The following is a 23,666-nucleotide window of genomic DNA, read 5'->3' as shown; positions in this document are numbered from 1 at the left end:
AATTTTGTCTGATATGAGCATTACTACTCCAGCTTTCTTTTCCTTCCCATTTGCATGGAATATATATTTTCATCCTTTCACTTTCCGTCATATGTGTCTTGAGGTCTGAAGTGGATTTCTTGTAGATGACATATATATGGATCTTGTTTTGTATCCATTCAGCCAGTCTGTGTCTTTGGTTGGAGCATTTACTCCATTTACATTTAAAGCAGTTATTGATATATATGTTCTTCTTGCCATTTTCTTAATTGTTTGGGGTTGATTTTGAAGATCTTTTCTCTTCTCTTCTATTTCTTGACTATATATGTCCCTTTAACATTGTGGTAAAGCTGGTTTGATGGTACTGAATTTTCTTACATTTTGCTTGTCTGAAAAGCTTTTTATTTCTCCATTAATTTTGACTGAGATTCTTGCCAGTGAGAGGGTAGCAAGCAGGAAGGCTAGGGTTCTCCAAACAGAGGAAATAGGCTGCAGGTGTCAGACATTTTTTATCTCTCCCTTAAGCAGAAGGAAGAAACAAGCTACAAATGTCAGATTTTTTTCCATCTCCATATAAAAGTAAAAGGAAGTTTCTCTTAAAATTCTGTGTAGCCATCACAACACCTAGTTCCACCTGAACTTAACTTTTCTCAAACCTTGAGCTAACAAATGCTTTTTTCTTATGGAAATGTTTTTCTTAAGCTATGTTAATGAAACTGTGTATTTGCTTTGGAATTTTCCTTTCTTCAAAATGCTTTCACTTAAGACTAATTTTTTCTTTTCTCAAACTTTGGGCTGATAATAGCTCAACAAACCAGTATTCATATCAATTTGTTAAGGCTGGCAGATGACACACCTCATGCCATCCCATCTCAAAAATGCATATGGTGGGAGAGGGGCCTGGTGAAACTCCCTCAGCCTTGAGTGTCTTCTCTTATCTGATTAATAGCTCTCTAGCAGACATAAAACTTCTGGCTAAAGACTAGCAGGGAACCACTTTTATGCTCCCTTCTGATGTCTATATCAGAAACTTGTCTCTTTTATACTTTAATAAAATTTTATTACACAAAAGCTCTCAGCAATCAAACCTGATCATTGGTCCTGTTGAATTCCTCTCCTCTGGAGGCCAAGAATCCTGGCATCTATCACGGCTCAGTAACAACCTTTCATCCAGTACAGTAATCTTTGTTTTATATTTTTCCCTTTCAGTACTTTAAATATATATGCTGCCATTCCTTTCTGGCCTGCACAGTTTCTGCTGAAAGATCAGCTGTTAAGCCTATGGGGTTTCCCTTGTATGTTACTTGTTGCTTCTCCCTTGCTGCTTTTAATGTTCTTTCTTTGTATTTAGTCTTTGTTAATTTCAATAGTATGTCGCTTGTTTCTCTTTGGGTTTATCCTGTATGGAACTCTTTGTGCTTCTTAGACTTGATTATCTATTTCTTTTTCCATGTTGGGAAAATTGTCAACTATACTCTCTTCAACAATTTATTCATACCCTTTCTTTTTCTCTTCTTCTTCTGGGACCCCTATTATTTGAATATTGGTGCATTTGATATTGTCCCAAAGGTCTCTGAGACTATCTTCAGATCTTTTCATTCTTTTTACTTTATACTGCTCTTCAGAAGTTGTTTCCACCATTTTATCTTCCAGCGCACTTTCTTTCTTCTGCTTCAAATATTCTGCTCTTAATTCCTTCTAGAGTGTTTGTAATTTCAGTAATTGTGTTGTTTGTCTCTGCATGTTTATTTTTTAATTCTTCCAGGTCTTTGTTAATTGATTTCTGCATCTTCTCCATTTTGTTTTCAAGATTTTTGACCACCTTTGCTATAATTATTCTGAATTCTTTTTCAGGTAGTTTGCCTATTTCCTCTTCATTTATTTGGATTTCTGTGTTTCTAGTTTATTCCTTCATTTGTGTAGTATTTCTCTACATTTTCATTATTTGTTTTAACTTATTGTGTTTGAGGTCTCCTTATCCAATACTTCCTTTCTTCCTTTTGGTTTCTGCCCTCCTAAGGTTGGTCCAGTGGTTTGTGTAAACTTGTATAATGTGAGATTTGTGCTGAGATTTTGTTGGTTTGTTTGTTTGTTCTTCCTCTGATGGGCAAGGCTGAGTGAGGTGATAATCCTGTCTGCTGATGCTTGGGTTTACATTTTTGTTTTGTTTGTTGTTTAGATGAGGCATTCTGCACAGGGTGCTACTGGTGGTTTGGTGTTCAGTCTTGTATTTAAGTGGTTTCCTTTGTGTGAGTTCTCACTATTTGATACCCCTAGGGTTAGTTCTCTGGTATTCTAGGGTCTTGGAGTCAGTGCTTCCACTCCAAAGGCTCAGGGCTTGATCTCTAGTCAGAAATGAAGATTCCACAAGTGGTTTGTTATAGCTTTAAGTGAGATTAAAACAAATATTCAAAAACAAGAAACCAAAGATGAACCCCAGACAAATGGCAGTTAAAAATCAGACAAATAATAATTAAAATGATGGAATATACACATATACAGATACACCCATGAGTAAAGTCAAAATACTGCAACAAAAATAAAGTACAATAGATTGACCTGGCAAACAAAGGAAATCAAAAATTATATTCACCAGTTAAGAATAAACTAACTAAAGCACAAACTGGAAAAAAATAACCTAAAGCAAGGTGCCAAGTGGAGAATAAAGCAATGAAAACAAAACTAACAAATATGTTGAGAGGAAAGGAAAGAAAAAGAAAGAAAAAATAGATATGCAAAGTTATATACAGGTAGATTAAGAAGATTTATATACATTAAAGATTAACTGCCAAGGGAAAAGAACACTAGGAAAGGAAAACAAAGGAATAAATGTGGAGAAAATGTAGCTTTAAAAAATTAAAAATCGAAATTATAAAAAAAGAGTGGAAAAACTAGAAGAAGAAAGAAAAAGTGCACAGAACTGCAAAAGCCCAACCTAGAGACAGAGGTTTATAACAACAATAAAAAGTGTGACTGAATATACACATATACAGATAGATCTGTAAGAAAAATCAAAACAGTCCAACAAAAACAAAGTACAATAAATTGACCCAGCAAACAAAAGAAATCTAACATTAGGTCTACCAGAACAAAACTAACTAAAGCACAGACTGGAAAACAAAACTAAAGCAAGGTGCCAAATGGGGAATAAAGCAATGAAAACAAAACTAACAAGTATGTTGAGAGGAAAGAAGAGAAAGAAAAGAAAGAAAGAATAGATATGTAAAGTAAAATAGAGGTAGATAAAGAAGATTTATATACATAAAGATTAACTGCAAGGGGAAAAGAACAGTAGGAAAAACAAACAAATAAATAAATGTAGAAAAAATAATGATAAGTTTAAAAATTTTAAAATTAACATTAAAATAGAGAAAAGAAGAAAAAACAAACAGAAGGAAAGGAAAACTCCCCAGAATTACAATAGCTCAAGGTAGAGGCAGAGGTTTATAACAATAAAAAATGTGACTGAGAAAAAGAAGAAAAAAAATGCTCAAAAGCTTAATTAGATTTCATAGTGCCAATAAAATCGACAACTACAACAAAAAGGAAAAGAAAAAAGAAAAAAAAATCCAAAAGAATCTACAGAACAAGTCAAAACATAAGAATAATAAATGTTTCACTTGAGTCACTGCTGTCAGAATCCTTTACCTAGCTGGGAGTCACAGTCCACCTCACCTCCCTAGGATGCCCTCCAACACTGTGCTGATCTCTGGACCTGCTGTGGGGGCAAGCTCAGATTCTAATCTGGTCCTACTCCTATGTGTTCCTGTCTCCAATGTTCCTGGCTATCAGAACTAGTGTGTTTTCTTTTGTGGGAGCTCTCAATGACTTTTGTATATTCCAGAGACACAGAGTCTGCCTGGTTGAACATGTGATTTAATCTGCAGCTTGTACAACTGGTAGGAAGGTTTTTGGTCTTCTTCCTTAGCCACATTGCCCCTGGGTTTCAATTGTGGTTTTATTTCAACCTCTGCATGTGGGTCATCCACTGGGGTTTGCTCCTGAGGCTGCCCTGGAGGACCTGAGTTTGCGCTTGTGAGGGCCAGGTGTGGAGGCGGTGCAGCTGCTTGGGTCGCAAGGGTTCTGGCAGCACCAGGGAATTTGGCGGCTAGAGCAGCAAGAAATATAGTGCTCTAGAAGGGTATGGCAACCAGTATTGGCCAATAAACTCCAGTATTCTTGCCTGGAGAACCCCTCTCCCTGACAGAGAAGCCTGGCAGGCCACCGTCTACAAGGTTGCAGAGTCAGACACGACCAAAGTGACCCTGTGCACATAGATGCAAGAATTTCTTTTTTCTGCTTGTGGCAGCTCTGCCCCAGCAAGAGTTGAGCATGAAGGTGGCACAGTTGTTTGGCTTGCGAGGATCCTGGCAGTACCAAATGTGCAGGGACATGGACTGCCTCTGCTGCAGAAGTTATGGCCCTATCAGAGTCTTTTTTTTTAGCCTCTTGTAGCTGGCAATTAGAAGGCCTCTTTGGCCAGTCTTTCTCTGTAGCTCTGAATGTTCAAGCACATAGAGGGCTTCCTTGCCTGGGGTCCTTCTCTGTTGTTCCACGCATCAGGCACATAGAGGGGACCCCCTGATTGGGGTCCTACTCTGTAGATCAACACTTCAGGCATTTAAAGGGGCACCCAGGGTGGGTTCCTACTCTGTAGTCCAGTTCGTCTGGTCTTTGATGGGACAACCTCTCTATTGTTCAGCTGCCAATACTGGTGTGGGGTGGGGGGTAGATAGGCTATGGTGATGGCTCCACCCCCTACGCGTGACTCAGCAGTATCGCCCAACTTCCATGGCTTCCCAGGTTTCCTCCATAGGCATTTCCCACCACAATCTCCTCCACCACATCCCCTCAATTCCTCTCTCCACAGTCAACAGCAGCCCTTGCCCTGGGATTGCTCCACAGTCCCTAACTCCAGCTCCCAGCTGCTGCGCCTTCCAGGGGACCTGCATGGCTGCGACAAGAACTGTCTGATTCTCATTCCATTTAGGCTGCCACAGATCAGCTGTTTCACTCTCAGCCTTAAATGCTTCTCCTCTGACTCAGACAATTTCCCCAATGTGGTGATTGGACCCCTGCTTCAGTTCCCCCATCCGCCAAGGGCAGGTCCAGGCCTACTAACACTCCTGTTTTCCCCCTTGGTTCCTTCACCCTACCGAGTTTTGCATGGTTCTATATATTCTTTTCCTCTGGTCAGGTCCTCCTGTCTGCTCTCCGCTGGTGTTCTGCATGCACGTCCGTGTCTGAAGGTGCGTTCCTGATGTATCTGTGGAGAGAGATGTACTCCTCATCCACCTACTTCTGCACCACCTTGTTCTCTCTATTGTGCACTTTATTACCATTATCATTATTTCAGCTCCACCTCAGATCATCCTGGAGGTTGAGTACCCTTGGCCTAACTGATATCTTTTTTGCTAAACATCCTTGACTCTTCTTCAAAATCAGACCATTCAGTCTGTTTTTTAATGGAAATTCTATGCAGGGTTTTGTGAAGCAAAAGCTTCAAATAGATTTCCCACTAGTACAAGTGAAATGTGTTAACTATGAGACTTACATCCAGTTAGTGTTTGGAGGAATGTGATGCAAGAAGAAAATTATGTTTTTTTCTCAAAAATATTGCAGGATAATATGCAATAATTTTTAACTTGTATGAATGGAAAATCAGAGGAATAAGTGAGTCCTGACAAATAACCTATGTTTAAAGTAATCTATATTTAAAGATATTTCAAGGAACTGGAATTTACTTAAGGCTGTACAGACAGATGGTGTCATTAAATTAAGTCTTTAGCATTTGTTTACATATGGTTACTGAATGCGTCATTAAAAAAAAAAGTAGATAATTACTTACACAGAAAGCATTTGCCAGTTTGTAAAGTGTATATGGTGTGTATGTGTGTGTGTGTAAAGTGATTATCTTGGCTATTTTTTTTTTTACAAAAAATATTAAAGTTAATCATCATCTGAATGCCATATTGATCTTATCCCACTGAAAATTTGAACAAGAACTCAAGAGACTTTGAAAAGTGATTTTGTTTAAGTGGTGTGATATCACCTAGTTATGCTAGGAATTTGAAAAAAATAAGGCAAAGAGGGAAAATAAGGTTTGAAATCATGACGCCTTACTTTCATATGTCTTATATAATCTCAAGTTATAAGAGGAAGTGAGGATAATGAAATAGTGCCTTTACTTAGACAATTATCTATTTCATAAAACATTTTCATCAAAATTTTGTTCTTTTAAAAGTAATATTTAATTTTAGTCATTTTTCAGAAGTCGAATAGGGCTATAATAGAGTTGCTTGCAGTAGAGCAACTCTCTCATTGAGAAAACTAGAGAATTTGCATGAAAATATACAAAACTTCTGTTGTGAGGCAGCCAGGACCTAAGGAGTCAGATCCAGAGAGATGGGCATCTCGCCCAGGGTGAGCCAATTGCATGCAAACTGCTTTTCTCTTTCAAACATTTTCCAAATCTTCACATTAAGCCAGAGCCCAAAAAGCCTAACAGAGAGAGACTTATCAGAAGTTAGAGCAACTGGTAGAGATATGCAGTCAGATGAGGGCAAATGGCCACAATGCTTGAGAGTCAGTTAGCCAAAGCCACCTGGAAACAATGGCCACAGTCTCAAAGATAGTCAACACAGACATTTCCCCGAGGAAGGTGCTGGATGGGTTGCACAGACCAAGAGGACAAGAAGACAAACAGAAAAAATCTAAAAAGCCAGAATAGGGGAAGTAAATGTAGAGGAGATGAAGAAAATTAGATATGGATTCATGGGAAACACACTATGCTCTTGGTTTTGGTTTTTTTTTTTTGAATCATAAATATTTTTTTGTCATTTTATGTTTTTGGCTTTACATTTTACATATGAATTTTTCTAGAAGAAATTTTTGAGTACTACATAATCAAGTTTATTTTCTTTTAATTATAGTTTCTAGGTTTAATTTATACAATGTGTCCAATCACAGATACAAAAAGTCTCCACAGTTCTTTATATTAGTTATAATGAATGAAATCAGTCTTTGTGCCTTTCTCCAAAGTAGTTAAGCAATTATGTCAGCACCGTTTGTCAAATAATTCATTATCCTACCCATCCTTGATTTGAAATGATACTTTTATTATATACTAAATTTCTATATACATTTTTGTATTGAATATTTCTGAATTTTAATTAGATTAATCTTTCAGATAATTTAGGTGTCTATACCATGTGTTTCTTTTAATATTTTTTAAAAATTTTAGATTAAAATTTGCAAACATTTACAGAGACAATACAGCGTTCCCTCTACCCTTCACTAGACTTCTCCCAATGATATGTTTATAACCATAGCACATTGTTAAAATAAGTAAGTTGATATTGGTGGAATACTATTAATTTCACTGCAGAGATTATTCACATTTTGCCATTTGTTGGGAAGGAGAGTGTGTAGCTCTTTGAAATTTTCACCAAAAATGAAATCTATGAAATAGATCACCAAAATTGGGATACCATTCTATTCTATCAACAGAAGAAAGTAATCTTTATGTTACAACTTAATAGTCACATCTACTCGCGGTCCTAACACTGGGTCCTAACCGCTGATCTGTTCTCAGTCACTGTAAGTGTGACCTCAAGAATATTATGTACAAGAATCACACATTATGCAACATGTTCTTTTGTAATTAAACTTTCAAGATAATTGTAGATTCACATGGTTTTGTGAGAGAGAAATAATAGAGACTCTGGGCATTTTTTACCCAATTTCCCTCAATATTAGCATCTTATGAAATCAAAATACAATGTCTCCAAATAGGATATTGACATAAGCTGGAATTGTACAGGTAACATAAGTCATTGCCTGATAAATGCCAATTATTCTACAGATTTCCTCAGTTTTACCTGCACTTATCTGTATGTATGTACTTCTGTGTTTATTTCTATGCAATTTTGCAACATGTGAAGATTTGTGTATTATAACCACAGTCAAGATACAGTACAGTTTCATCAATACAAAGATTTCTTAGTTTCCCTTTCACAATAATGCTTACCTTCCCTATACCTGTGCCACCTCCTTCTCTAAACCTTGGAAACCACTACTCTATTTTTTATTTATAAAATTTCAAAACTATTATATAAATTATGTAAATGGAATCATAAAGTATGTAACTTCTTGGGATTGTTTTTTCACTCAATATAATTCCCTAAAGATTCGTCCAAGTTGTTACAGATATAATAGTGTATTCTTTATCGTTTATGAGTAGAATTCCAAAGGCTGGATGTCTTATAGTTTGAAGAACATCTGGGTTGTTTCTAGTTTGGGACTAAAATGAATAAAGCTTGCATGAACATTTGTGTACAGGTTTTTCTGTGAACATAAGTTTTCATTGCTCTGATATAAATGCCAACGAATATAATTCTTAGGCCATATGATAATTGAGTGTTCAATTTTATTAATATAAGAAATTGCCAACATGTTTTCAGAGTGGTTATGCCATTTTACCTTTTCATCAACAATTTATTGATTTCTCTGCATTCTTACCAGCATTAGATGTTGTTGCTTTTTATTCTCATAAGTATGCACTGATAACTTGATGCTGTTTTAATTTGCTTTTCCCTGACAGGTAATAATGTTGAACATATCTTCACATGCTTATTTACCATGTGTATATTCACTTTGTTGTTAGACTATTTTCTAATAAGATTATTTTTAATGTTGAATTTTGAGAGAGCATTCTTTCTATATGCTGGTCCTTTGTCATATTTGTAGATTTTGAATATTTTCTTCCCGTTTATAATTTTTCTTTGTATTAATATGCGCTATCTCAGAACAAATGTTTTTAAGTTGAAAGTAATACATTTATCATTTTTCTTTTTGTTACTCATGCATATGTGTTCACATTTTAAAATTCTTTGCCAGCCTTATAGTCCAGAAAAAATATCCTTATGCCTTTTTTGTAAACTTCTATAGTTTGACATTTTACATTTGAGTTTGTGATCTATCTTGATTTGATATTTGTATAATAGAAAAGGTTTAAGTTAAGCTCCTTTTTTTACCATGAATATTTAGTTTTGATTCCAATATCATTTGCTGAAAAGGTTACCCTTCTTCTGTTGAATCATTTTTGCACCAGTGTCAGTAATTAGTTGGGGGCACTCACTTTCCATCTAGGTAAGACTCTATAAACTCCTTTTTTTTCTCCTCCCCACTAATTACAACTATGAGCTCTGAAAATAATGCAAGAGGCAACTGCATGTGAACTCTAAGTGATGGAAAAAGAAAGAGAACTGTTTTGGGGTACCAAGAAAAGCACAAAACAGCAGTAGCATTCTTGCATCTCTCCACCCAGTAGAAGAAGTTTGTTTTTTCTTAGTGGGTTTTTTTTAACCAAAAGAAGGCAGCTTCTACAGGCTATTCCTCCCCAAGATGGAATGGGAGTCCTGAATACAACAGGAGGTGCACCCAACATCCCTGGCAAGGTAAATGACAGTGACCCCTGCTAGTGTAAAACAGCCAGGGGTAGTGTTCTTCTTTACTGCCAGTCCCAAGACTCCCTCCACCTCTGAGAGGTACAAGGGTGTCCAGAGGCAAAACTGCAAGTGCTCAGTCCACGAAGCTGCTTTGTCAACATAGACCAAATACTTTACCCTGACATCCAGGGACAGAGTAGTCAAGGGACACTGCCAGGAGTTATCCTACCAGAATAAGCAGCCCAAGACTTAACATGCATTCTTTATGCATCCTGAGTAGAGAGGATTCAATCACAACAAGTTCCTTGTTAGGGGATCTTCATCTTTGTAGACTTGAAGATCTCCTTTCACACTAAAAGGCACCAGGTAGTCTGGCTGGGGGAAATCCCATCTGATCCCTCATGCTTGATCAGCAGAGCTAAGAGGATGCCCCTGTGGCACCAAGCAAACCAAGAGGACTTAACTAGGACCACAGAGGTTCTGAAAACTAAATCGACTTTAGAATCATAACCCACAAAGTAGGCAAGGAATTGCATGCTTAACTTTAAAAAGGTTAGCGATCTGTTAAAGCAAAATCTCATTAGAGTTTTACTTAAAGAATACTCATAATCTTCCAGCATCACAGATAAAATTTCCAGGATATAATACAAAAAAAAACACCCATCATATAAAGAACCAGAAAAAAAATCTCAATTTGAATGTGAAAAGACAATCAACTGATGTTAACTCTGAGATCAATCAGAAATTGGAATTATCTGTCAAAGATTTTTCAAGTAGTTATCATAAAAGTGCTAAAATAATCAATTATAAATATTCTATGATAAATAGAAAAACTCAGCAATGAAATAGAAGTGATAAGACAAGTAATCACTTCTTGAATTACTCATTAGTGGAGCAAAAAACTTCAAAACCCTGCTACTCCATAAATATGAGAATATTGGCAAAAAATAGTTAAAATCAGTTTGTTCGATCTGTAGAATATAACAACATGCCTGCAAAAATCTGAGATGTGTTTATTCAAGAAATGGTGGAATTGCTGTAAGAACAGTGAGCTTTATTGTTCTTCTCCCTAGCTTTGTAGCCTTGAATGCTAACAGATTTATAATCATGAAAGTAGGAAGCCTAGTAGCCAGTAGAAGGAGTAAATTTGGTTTTATTTTTCCCAAAAGCTTATCCTCAGAAAATTCTTACTGCTTGACCCATCAGGCATATACCTAGAAATTCCCACTCACAGGGCTTACCTTCATTTGACCTGACCCAGAGTCTACTCTAGTAGAATTGCCTTTTGCTCCAGTACATTTTGTCAAAACAGTCAGTGACAACTGCTTGATATCACAACTGCTAGTGGCATTGTTAGTCACAGGCAAAACAAGCAGCTGAATTAAAAAAACCTATAAGAAAAACCTGGGAATGGATGTTTTGAAAAGTTCAGACATACATCTGGGAATCTAGAAGGCCACATTCACTTATAGTACTGTGTGCATGCCCAAGAAAGATATGAGATGGCCCAGAGATTTCACCTGGAATGACCTTGTTTCTCTACGCAAGTGGAAAATAAAGACTAAGGTAAAGTTGCAACTGAAGGTATATTGGAGGCAGACATACCCCAATGCACACACATACACACACACACACAGACATAGTAGCTCTCAGTAAAGTCCAAGAAACTTATTGTTGCAAGGTATTTAAGAAAATCAGTCCAATTATCAGCTCATCACTAAACTAACTGAATAGAAACTTCAGCTGTCACACAAAACAAATGCAAGTTTTACAGTGTTTGTTCAGAAAAGTCACTAAACAAATAGCAGTAACAAAGAACCCTGGGTAGGCAAGAGATCTTATTTTCAGAGTCATCCTGTTATATAATTTAATATGTCCAATTTTTAACACAACATTTTGAGCCATGCAAAGTATGACATATTCAGAAGCAAATTTCAGTAAGAAAAATTGTCCTTCAGGAAGCCCAGATGTTGAACATACCAAAAACTTTGTCAGCTATTTTATTTTCTAAGAATGGTGATGTCTAAAGAACTAAAGAAAAGTATGATAACAGTCTCACATGGAAAATATCAACAAAGGGAAATTAAACAAAAACCAGATAGTCTATTGAGGCTCAATAGTAGATATCAGCTGATGATAGAAAAAAAGAACAACCAAACTTAAAGACAAAGGAAGTATGATTATCCAGCCTAGAAACAAAAAGAATAAAGAAAAATGAAGGAAATCTAAGGGACTGGTGGGAAACTTGCAAGTAGGCAAATATATATACAATAGGGATCTCAAAATGAGAGGAGAGGAAAAAAAGGGGGCAGAAGGAATATCTGAAGAAATAAGGACTGCAAACTTTGCAAATTAGATGAGAAATGTCAATCGACACATCCAATAAACTCAATGAACTTTGAGTATGAGAAACTCGAAGAGACTCATACCAAAACACATCACATTCAAACACTGAAACATTCAAACATTCAAAAGAATCTTGAAGGTAGCAAGAGAGAAGTGGCTCATTACACAGAAGGAGCCTCAGTACAGTTAAAAGCTAATTATATGTTAGAAACTAAGGAAGCCAGGAAGCAATGGATGCATATGCAAAGCACTTAAAGAAAAAAACCAACCATCAAAATTATCTTTCAAAAGCAAGTGAGGGGGCTTCCCCTGGTGGCTCAGTGGTAAAGAAACTGCCTGCCAATGCAGGATATGGTTCAGTCCCTTCCAGGAAGATTCCACATGCTGCCAAACAACTAAGCCTATGTGTCAAAACCACTGAGCTCGTGTTCTAGAGTCTGGGATGTGCAACTACTGAGTCCATGTGCCCCAGCCACTGGATCCCAGCACCTAGAGCCCAGGCTCTGCAACAAGAGAAGCCACTGCAGTGAGAAGCCTGTGCACCGCAGCTAAAGAGTAATCCCAGCTCACCTCAATTAGAGAAAAACCCCATGCGGTCCAAAGAGCTAGGCCAGCCAAAAAGGAATACATTTTAAAAATTAAAGAGCAAACGAAAAATTAAGACATTCTCAGATACACAGCTACTAAGGGAGTTACCCACTAAATAAACTGTTCTACAAGAAATATCAAAGGAAGTCCTTCAAGCTCAAAAGAAAGGACACTACCCAGTAATTCAAATCCACATGAAAAAAATAAAGAACACTGTAATAGATAGGCAAATACAAAAGAGAAAATAGAACTATTTTGTTTGTAACTTTTTCTCTCCTACATGATTTAAAAAATAGTTGAATAAAGCAATACAATAAAATTGTGCTGGTAAACTTGTGATGCATAAAGAACTAATCTGTATGATGATAATAGTTAAAAAAAAAGAATGAAGTGATTTGCTAAAAAGTACCTATTTAATACAACAGAAGACAGTAGAAGAGTAATAAAAGAACAAAAAACAGTCATAAAACATGAAGAAAACAAGTAACAAAATGGCAAATGTGAAACATAACTTAAAGTTAATTACAGTAATTTTAAAACATATTGGATTTTTTAAAAGTATGCTTAAGCTATATTTTTCCTACAAAGAAATATGGATTTGTTTCAGTGTCATATAAGCTCAAAATAAAATAAAGTAGGAGAAAATATAAATTTAACCATAAAAACATTAGAGTGACTATGCATATCAGAAAAACTAGATTTTAAAACAAAAATATGCTTTTGAGATAAGTAAAACATAATGGTAAGGTTTTTATAATGATAAAAGGATAAATTTATTGGAAAGATGTATCAATTATAAACACATATGAATATAAAAATAGAGCCTTAAACTGTATGAAGCAAAAATTAACAAAATCAAAGAGAGAGATATTTGAGTAATAATAATTGGAAACTTCAGTACTACATTTTTAAATAATAAGTAGAATAATTAAACAGAAGAACTACAAAGAAATAAAAGATTTGATCAATACTACACACCAATTAGATCTAACAGACATTTTTAGAATTCACCTAACAACAAAAGAATAGACATTCTCCCTAAGTGCACATGGAATATTCTTCAGGATAGACCATATATTAGATCATGATATAAGTATTAATACATTTCAAAGGTTGAAATCATAGAAAGTATTTTCTCAGATCATAATGAAATGAAGCAGGAAATCAAAATGGAAAAGTGAAAATTTCAAAAATATGTGAAAATTAACAACCTGTTCCTAAATAGCCAATAAACCAAGAGGAAATAAAAATGAAAATTAAAAAATTCTTTGATATAAATGAAAAAGAAAATATAGCATGCTATAATTTGAAATGCAGCTAAAACAGTACATCAAAGAAAATTTACAGATGTAAACAGCTCTATTTTAAAAAGAAGGAATCTCTCAAGCCAATAACTTGGACTTTCACCTCAAGATAAGTAAAAAGTTGATGATAACTAAACTCTACCAAACAGAAGGAAGAAATACTAAAAATTAGAGCAGATGTAAATAACAAGAGAGACTAGAAACCAATACAGAAAATCCACAAAACTAAAAATTGTTTAATATCAACAAAATTGACAATATCTTAGATATGTTGACCTTGGAAAAAGAATTTAATTGATTTGCAAGACAATTCAATAGAGAAAGAACAATTTCTTCCAGAAATAATGCGGAGAAAACTGGGTATCTCCATGCAAAAGAATGAAGTTAGAGCCTTACCTTACAGCATATTCATAAATTAACTCATAGGAGAAAAAAGACCTAAATAGATGAAATGATAAAAGTCTTGGAAGAGAACATACATACAAATCTTCATGACTTTGGGTTTAGCAATAGTTTTTTAAATATGACACTAAAATTACAGGTGACAAAATAAGAATTAGATAATTTTGGCTTCATTAAAATAAAAAATTTTGGCATATCAAACATTACTATCAAAAGAGTGGAAAGACAAACCACAAGAGAGGGGGAAGATATGTGCAAATCACTTATCAGAGTATGCAAAATCTCTTATAATTCAATATAGAAAGTTCAGCTAAAAGTCACACAAAGTTCTTGAATAAAAATTGCCTCAAAGAAGACAGACAAATAGTCAATAAGCACACACAACTTTTCTATGTAGTTAGTCATTAAGGAAATAAAAATTAAAATCACAATACCTCCCACTTCACAACTTCAAAGATAGCTATAAATAAAATAAAATTACAAGCATTGTAAGGATTTAAAGAAATTAAAACCCTTATACATTGCTGACCTGAATGTAAAATGGTGCTACTAATGTGGAAAAATTTAGCAGTTCCTCAAAATCTAAACATAGAATTACAATATGACCCAGTAATTTCATTCTTCAGTTCAGTTCAGTCACTCAGTCGTGTCCGATTCTTTGCGACCCAATGAATTGCAGCTCGCCAGGCCTCCCTGTCCGTCACCAACTCCCAGAGTTCACTCAGACTCACGTCCATCAAGTCAGTGATGCCATCCAGCCATCTCATCCTCGGTCGTCCCTTTCTCCTCCTGCCCCCAATTCCTCCCAGCATCAGAGTCTTTTCCAATGAGTCAACTCTTCTCATGAGGTGGCCAAAGCACTGGAGTTTCAGCTTTAGAATCATTCCTTCCAAGAACATCCAGGGCTGATCTCCTTCAGAATGGATTGGTTGGATCTCCTTGCAGTCCAAGGGACTCTCAAGAGTCTACTCCAACACCACAGTTCAAAAGCATTGATTATTCAGTGCTCAGCTTTCTTCACAGTCCAACTCTCACATCCATACATGACCACTGGAAAAACCATAGCCTTGACTAGATGGACCTTTGTTGGCAAAGTAATTTCTCTGCTTTTCAATATTCTATCATTCCACTTAGGCTGCCACAGATCAGCTGTTTCACTCTCAGCCTTATATGTTTCCCCTCTGACTCAGACAGTTTCCCCAATGTTGTGATCGGACCCCTGCTTCAGTTCTCCCACCCGCCAAGGGCAGGTCCAATCTTACTAACATTCCTGTTTTTTCCCCTACTTCCTTCATTCTACTGAGTTTTGTGTGGTCCTATATATTCTTTTCCCCTGGTCAGGTTCTCCTGACCACTCTCAGCTGGTGTTCTGCATGCACTTCTGTGTCTGAAGATGTATCCCTGATGTATCCGTGGAGAGAGAGGTACTCCCTGTCCACTGCTCCTTCACCATCTTGTTCTTGCCTCGATTGGGGTTTTGATTTTAAAATTATTTCACAGCCATGGGTCTTATGCTCAGCATTTGCTAAATCCCACTAATAGGCCAATAACTGTTTCTCAAAGGCAGTGATCTTGTTAGCTGCAGGAATTTATGAATCTAAAGTTTCAGTGTGTGCCTCTGGACTGGAGTGGTCTTTTTGCCATGGGCCCAGCTGGCTCAGTGGTAAAGACTGCCTGCCAAGCAAGATATGCAGGTTTGATCCCTGGGTCAGGGAAATCCCCTGGAAAAGGAAAATGTAACCCACTTCAGTATTCTTGCCTAGAAAATTCCACGGACATAGGAGCTTGGCAGGCTACAGTCCATGGGGTTGCAAAAGAGTTGGACATGACTTAGAGACTAAACAGCAACTAAAAGGTGAACCAGGAAGTTGATTAGACTGTAGCCCAAATGTAAAATAGTTCAGTAGGTCTTGAGGAAGTGTGGCCTGGGTGGCCCACTGAAGCCTTTCCAGAGCATTCTTTGACTGGGACTTCATTCAAAGATAGTAGCTTATCTGAGATCTGGTGTCACAGATGTTTGGACTTTGTTCTGATTTGTTGGGGTTCAGTTCAGTTCAGTTCAGTTCAGTTACTCAGTCGTGTCCGACTCTTTGCGACCCCATGAATCACAGCATGCCAGGCCTCCCTGTTCATCACCATCTCCCGGAGTTCACTCAGACTCACGTCCATCGAGTCTGTGATGCCATCCAGCCATCTCATCCTCTGTCGTCACCTTCTCCTCCTGCCCCTAATCCCTCCCAGCATCAGAGTCTTTTCCAATGAGTCAACTCTTCTCATGAGGTGGCCAAAGTACTGGAGTTTCAGCTTCAGCATCATTCCCTCCAAAGAAATCCCAGGGCTGATCTCCTTCAGAATAGACTGGCTGGATCTCCTTGCAGTCCAAGGGACTCTCAAGAGTCTTCTCCAACTCGACAGTTCAAAAGCATCAATTCTTCGGCACTCAGCCTTCTTCACAGTCCAACTCTCACATCCATACATGACCACAGGAAAAACCATAGCCTTGACTAGATGGACCTTAGTCGGCAAAGTAATGTCCCTGCTTTTGAATATGCTATCTAGGTTGGTCATAACTTTTCTTCCAAGGAGTAAGCGTCTTTTAATTTCATGGCTGCAGTCACCATCTGTGGTAATTTTGGAGCCCAAAAATTAAAGTCTGACACTGTTTCCACTGTTTCCCCATCTATTTCCCATGAAGTGACGGGACCGGATGCCATGACCTTCGTTTTCTGAATGTTGAGTTTTAAGCCAACTTTTTCATTCTCCTCTTTCACTTTCATTAAGAGGCTTTTTAGCTCCTCTTCACTTTCTGCCATAAGGGAGGTGTCATCTGCATATCTGAGGTGATTGATATTTCTCCCAGCAATCTTGATTCCAGCTTGTGTTTCTTCCAGTCCAGTGTTTCTCGTGATGTACTCTGCATAGAAGTTAAATAAGCAGGGTGACAATATACAGCCTTGACGTACACCTTTTCCTATTTGGAACCAATCTGTTGTTCCATGTCCAGTTCTAACTGTTGCTTCCTGACCTGCATACAGATTTCTCAAGAGGCAGGTTAGATGGTCTGGTATTCCCATCTCTTTCAGAATTTTCCACAGTTTATTGTGATCCACACAGTCAAAGGCTTTGGCATAGTCAATGAGGGCCAAATGCTTGGCAGCCACCTGTCCTGAAATAATATACTGTTTTCCTTTCACATTATGCCCAGGAATTTTTTTGGGTGTTTGATTCTCGCATATTGCCTATGCTAAAGTATAAACATATAAGATTCTATTTCCCTGTGGTACTTTTCCATCTCATACTCAAAGAAGACTTGTTCTTTCTGCGCCTGTGTTTTCAGATGTAGAGTAGAAAGCAGTGTGGAAAGAATGGCAGGGCATATCAGATAGTTCAGTTCAATATTGTTACAACAGATGAGTTCTTGATCCATTCTACTGTGAAGAAGATCTAAGCACACTTTGTGTCCCTGATGTTCTGAGCACTTAGCAGTTTATCCTTCATGGGTGAGTTGCAGGTTTTAACCCCAGGAAAGTGTTGTATACTTGTGAGTGATAATGCCAGCTGACCAGTATCAGCAACAGCAGAGCTGAGAGTCACCCGTTCTATCTCTTCAATTCTGCTCACACCAGTCTTCCTTAATTAGTACATTTGTGTAATTACTCATTCAGCCCATCTTCCTTGGTGTTTTGAAGTTCAAGGCTAAGAGATATTTCAGAGCCTGCAATTTCATTGAAGGGATCAAGGTCTGAGATGCTCAGATCTGCACAACCATTATTCCTGACATATGGAAATGCATCTACTAAGAGTATAAACCTTACATTTGATCCAAATTTCAGATATTGCAGATATTCCATATTGTTTATATTTGGGATTTCATTGTAATTGTTTCTTACTTTATTGGACTTTTTTTTTTCTTGTTTGGTTTGCTTATTTTAAATGGAAGTGTTTACTTATTAAATTTTAACAGCTTTATTCAGGTATAACTGGTATATGAAAAACTGCACATATTTAATGTGTACAGTTGGATAGATTAAATATATGCATGTACCCATTCAACCATCACCACAAACATATTCATCACCTCCAAAGTTTCCTCTCATCTCCTTTTTTGATTTTTTAAATTTTTGTAGCAAGAACAGTTAACTTAAGATCAATTTTCTTAACTTTTTCCATGTACAATAGGGTACTGGAAACTTATAGGCATTATGTTATATAGCAGATGTGAAGAAATTATTTGTGTTGCATAACTGAAACTCTTCTGAATATGTGGATTTTACCCTCTCTTTTATGCTTTTGGGTTGTGAATTTTTGCTTTCCAGAAGTAGGATAGATGAGTTATTTCCACTCCCCATCTTAAATAAATGTATAAAGCATCATATATTTTTAATCTTAGAAATAAAATAATTACCTCAAAAGAAATATTGTTGAAGAATTTATCATTTTTCTTCATCCTTTGTTAATATTACCCTGTTAAAGAGAGATGCAAATAAATTTTTTTTTGCAAAAAAATGCTTAAATTGCTCTTCAGAAATTTAAGAATGTCAGTATTTTTAGTATCAAATTTGCGGTAACATTTATCAAATAATTAAGGGTAGATCTAGTATTGTCTCTTAATACAATGCTTGAGTTAACAAAATAACTATTAATTTTCAACTCAAGTATATTTCCTTATGAATTGTTTTGCAGAATTAAACATTAGATGTGCTAGTTACTGCAACTTCAAGTGAATAAGGGCAGAAATGCTATGCAAGGAACTATGTGTGAGTTACTTCATCTTCTTAGTGTATTACTCAGACAGTTCTAGGCTGTAGTTATTTGTATTCACATTCTACAGATAAGGAAGCTGAAGCTCCAAGAGTTTAAGTCACATGGCCAACTTCATATAAATAGTAGATTGAAACCATCATCCCCACTCTGGGAGATTGTTATAGCCTTCCAACTGATCTCTATACTCTCAGTCTATTCTTAACCAAACATGTAAGTTAATTCTAAAAAATAAATCAAAACCACAGTGAGATATCACCTCACACCTGTTAGAATGGCTATCATCAAAAAGTCAAAAGATAACAAGTACTGGTGAAAATGTGGAGAAATTGAAACTCATGTTTTCAGTAGGCATGTAAAATGGTGGAGCCATCATGGAAAACAGTATAGAACTTTCTCAAAAACTTAAAAATAGAACCACATGGCCCACCTAGCAATCCAATTTTGGGTGTACAAAGCTAAAGGAAATGATTGTCTTGAAGAGGAGATCCGTAGTCTCATGTTCATTGTAGCATTCATTATTCACAATAGGGATTGGGGGCAGGAGGAGAAGGGGACGACAGAGGATGAGACGGCTGGATGGCATCACGGACTCAATGGATGTGAGTCTGAGTGAACTCTGGGAGTTGGTGATGGACAGGGACGCCTGGCATGCTGTGATTCATGGGATTGCGAAGAGTTGGACATGACTGAATGACTGAACTGAACTGAACATATGGAAGCAAAAGTCCATTGATAGATGAAAGGATAAATAATCTATGGTTACATACATTTGGTTTTGTTTTTCAGTTGTTACATCATGTCTGACTCTAGAGACTCCATGAACTGCAGCACACCAGACTTCTCTGTCCTCCACTGTTTTCCAGAATTTACTCAAATTTATGTCCACGGAGTCATTGATGCTAACTAACCATCTCATCCTCTGCCACCTTCCTCTCCTTTTGCCTTCAATCTTTCCCATCATGAGGTCTTTTCCAGTAAGCATACACTGGAAATACAACAAAATGTTATTCAACCTTAAAAAAAGAAGAAAATCTTGCTATTTGTCATAGCATGGATAAATATAGAGGACAATAGCCTATGTGAAAAAAGACAGTCACAAAAAGACAAACGCTGCATTATTTTATTCATACATGAACTCAAATAATGTCAAACTTGTAGAAATGGAAAACAAACTGGTGATTACTAGGGCCTAGGGTAAAGGAGTGAAATGAGGATATGTTAGTTAAAAGGTAGAAACATGCAGCTATAAGATGAATAAGTCCTGGAACTCTAATGTACTTCGTGGTGATTAGTAATAACAAATTAATACAATGATTTTTACTAAAAGAGTTGATCCCATACACAAAAAAGTATAACTATGTATGTTGATGGATGTGTTAATTAGACTGTAGGAATCATTTTATAATGTCTTTATGTATCAAAATATCACTTTGCATATCTTAAATGTATAGTTTTTGTTAACCATGCTGCAGTATAACTGTGGGGAAAACCCAAACAATTAGCAGGTAAAAATTTATGTTATGTCACTATTGGGAGGCAATTCTCCATGTTTCTTTTATTTCTGCAAAATTTGGATCTTCTGAGCAAAGGACACATTTGAAGAATAAACAGTATTCTATGGGTTCCTCCAAAGACGTTTAGCAACTTACCATCTCAGAGACATCCTGTGGTAATAGAAATAAATTTCTACTACCCTCTTCCCAAAGATATCTGCTTCCTTATGAACAATCTCTCACTTCGAAAAGGAGAAAAGGAAAAAACAGGATATATAGCAGCCCTATGAAAGCTCATAATTGTCTGTGCTTCAGATGAACCTTGCTGCCCATTTGGGTTACAAAGGGCCCTCATCCCCTTGCCTTGCTGAGCTTTGGTCATGGGACCATCATGAGATGCTTCTTCCGTAGCTATTGATTTTGTTGTAAGTAATAATGGTCTGAGTCTCAATCAGCACTGCGGCAGGATGACTTGTTAATTTGTAAGTAGAGTAAAAGCTCAGATCCTTCACAGTTTCTGACAGTCACTTTTCTGCTTAAATGCAGCCATGATTTTCCCATCTCAAACTAGGAACCTCATCATGACTTTACAAAGCTCCATGCAACTCAGTCCCCATTAGCAGCGTATTTTCTCTTCTGCTTGCTCACTCTACTGCAGCAACTCTGGTTTATTTGCTGATGCTTAAACACACCAGGCAGCATCTCACAAGTGTTTGCATTTGCTGTTCCTTCTGTCTGAAAAGCCCTTTGCCCATATATCTGCACGCACAATGGCTCAAGTCATTGTTCAAGCTTCACATTCTCAATAAGGCCCTTCTCTAACCAACTTTTTACAGCTGCAAACTCTCTCAGTATTCCTCACCTCTGTTATCTGCTTTATTTCTCCACGTCTCACTTATTCCATGTTTTATTTATTTATCTCATTTATTGTCTATTTCTTCTTGTCAGAATGGGAACTTGATGAAAACAGGTATTTCTGTCTTCTTTACTAACTGCTGACTGTAGCTACTATACCTAAAATAGTACCTGGCCAACAGCAAAATATTACAGAGAATTTCAAAAAGTAAACAGAACTAAATGCTGTAACTTTTGTACAAAACCGACAATTTGAAAAAATTGAAATCAATTCAAAGACACACTTGCTCTGGGCAGATCCTTTAACCATTTTTTAGGCATCAGTAGAGCTTCCTTTCCCAGATAGTTCAGTGACATTTTCTGTTCCAGAATATTTGATTCTAAGGTATTTCACTACAAACAAGCTAATCATCTAGCCTCAGTGAATGGCTTAAAATTCGTTGTACTCATTTTTTGGAGTCAAGCATGTCCAGAACCCTTTCCTTTACAAAATATGTGATGACCCACTTGGATATGATTCTTTCAATTGTACAAAGGGTAATTTACTAGGATTAAAGCCTGACAGGTATGAACAAGTCATGAGTTGGTAAGTTCCAGTTGGTTCCATTGGTTTTACAAAAAGGTAAGGGTAGTGAAAAAATGCCAAAGAAAGTGAAATTAGTGTGTTTTGTACTCCTTCTATAAGAGGCTTTGTCCTTAACCTACCTTATCCTAGCTTTCTCACAAACAAAATGGAGAGGGTAACATCTGTCTCTGAGGATAGACAAGAAATTTAGAGCTAAAGGTGGGAATTGACATATATACACTAATTTCAGTTGCTCAGTTGTGTCTGACTCTTTGTGACCCCATGGACTGCATGCAGCACACCAGGCTTCTCTGCTGCTGCTGCTTCACTTCAGTCATGTCTGACTCTATGCGACCCCACAGACGGCAGCCCACCAGGCTCCCCAGTCCCTGGGATTCTCCAGGCAAGAACACTGGAATGGGTTACCATTTCCTTCTCCAATGCATGAAAGTGAAAAGTGAAAGTGAATTCGTTCAGTCGTGTCCGACTCCTAGTGACCCCATAGACTGCAGCCCACCAGGCTCCTCTGTCCATGGGATTTTCCAGGCAAGAGGGCTGGAGTGGGGTGCCATTGCCTTCTCTGCAGGCTTCCCTAACCATTCATTATCAACCCCTAGAGATGCTCAAACTCATGTCCATCAATTCTGTGATGCCATCCAAACATCTCATCCTCTGTAATCCCCGTCTCCTCCTGCCTTCAATCTTTCCCAGCGTCAGGATCTTTTCCAATGAGTCATTTCTTCACATCTGGTGGCCAAAATATTGTGGCTTCAGCTTCAGCATCAGTCTTTCCAATGAATATTCAGGACTGATCTCCTTTAGGATGGACTGATTTGATCTTCTTGCAGTCCAAGGGGCTCTCAAAAGTCTTCTCCAACACCACAGTTCAAAAGCATCAGTTCTTCAGTGCTCAACTTTCTTTATGGTCCAACTCTTACATCCATACATGACTACTGGAAAAACCATAGCTTTGACTAGATGGACCTTTGTTGGTAAAGTGATGTCTCTGCTTTTTAATATACTGTATAGATTGGTCATGGCTTTTCTTCCAAGGAGCAAGTGTCTTGTCTTTTAATTTTGTAGCTGCAGTCACCATCTGCAGTGATCTTGGAGCCCAATAAAATAGTTTCTAACTGTTTCCATTGTTTCCCCATCTATTTGCCATGAAGTGATGGGACTAGATGCCATGATCTTAGTTTTATGAAAGTTGAGTTTTAACAACAACATCAACAAAACTCAAGAACAAAACTAGACATATATATATATACTACTGTGCATTAAATAGATTACTAATGAGAACCTACTGTATAGTCCAGGGGTAAAACACAAGAAGGTACAATCTGTTTGTGGGGCCTATATGAAGTTAACCTTAAAAAGGCATTCTAATATATGTTATGTGTGTGTTAATCTTTCAGTTGTGTCTGACTCTTTACAACCACATGGACTATAGCCTTCTAGGGTCCTCTGTCCATGGAATTTTCCCAGCAAGAATATTGGAGTGGGCAGCCATTCCCTTCTCCAGGGAATCTTCCTGAACCAAGGATCAAACCCAGGTCTCGTGCTTTGCAGTTAGATTTTTTTAACCATCTGAGCCACTAGGGAAGCCCCAGTACATATTACCTGCAGACACACACTGTTTGATTCCATTTATATGAAGTACCTAGAAAAGTCAAATTCATAGAATCAGAAGATACATTGGAAGGTGCCAGCAGTAGTCAAAGGGTGGAAGAGGGAAGGGGACTTGATGTTTAATGGGGACAGAATTTCAGTTTAGGAAGGTTAAAAATCCAGGAGATGGATGATGGTGAGAGTTGTACAACAGTGTGAATATATACTAACTGTCACTGAATTGTAATGGTTAAAATAGTATATATTTTATTATGTGACTTTTACCACAACAACAACAAAAATTGAAATGAAT

This window comes from Capra hircus, chromosome 8 (assembly GCF_001704415.2).
Source record: "Capra hircus breed San Clemente chromosome 8, ASM170441v1, whole genome shotgun sequence".
Lineage (NCBI taxonomy): Eukaryota > Metazoa > Chordata > Mammalia > Artiodactyla > Bovidae > Capra > Capra hircus.
Note: the sequence above shows the minus strand (reverse complement) of the source record.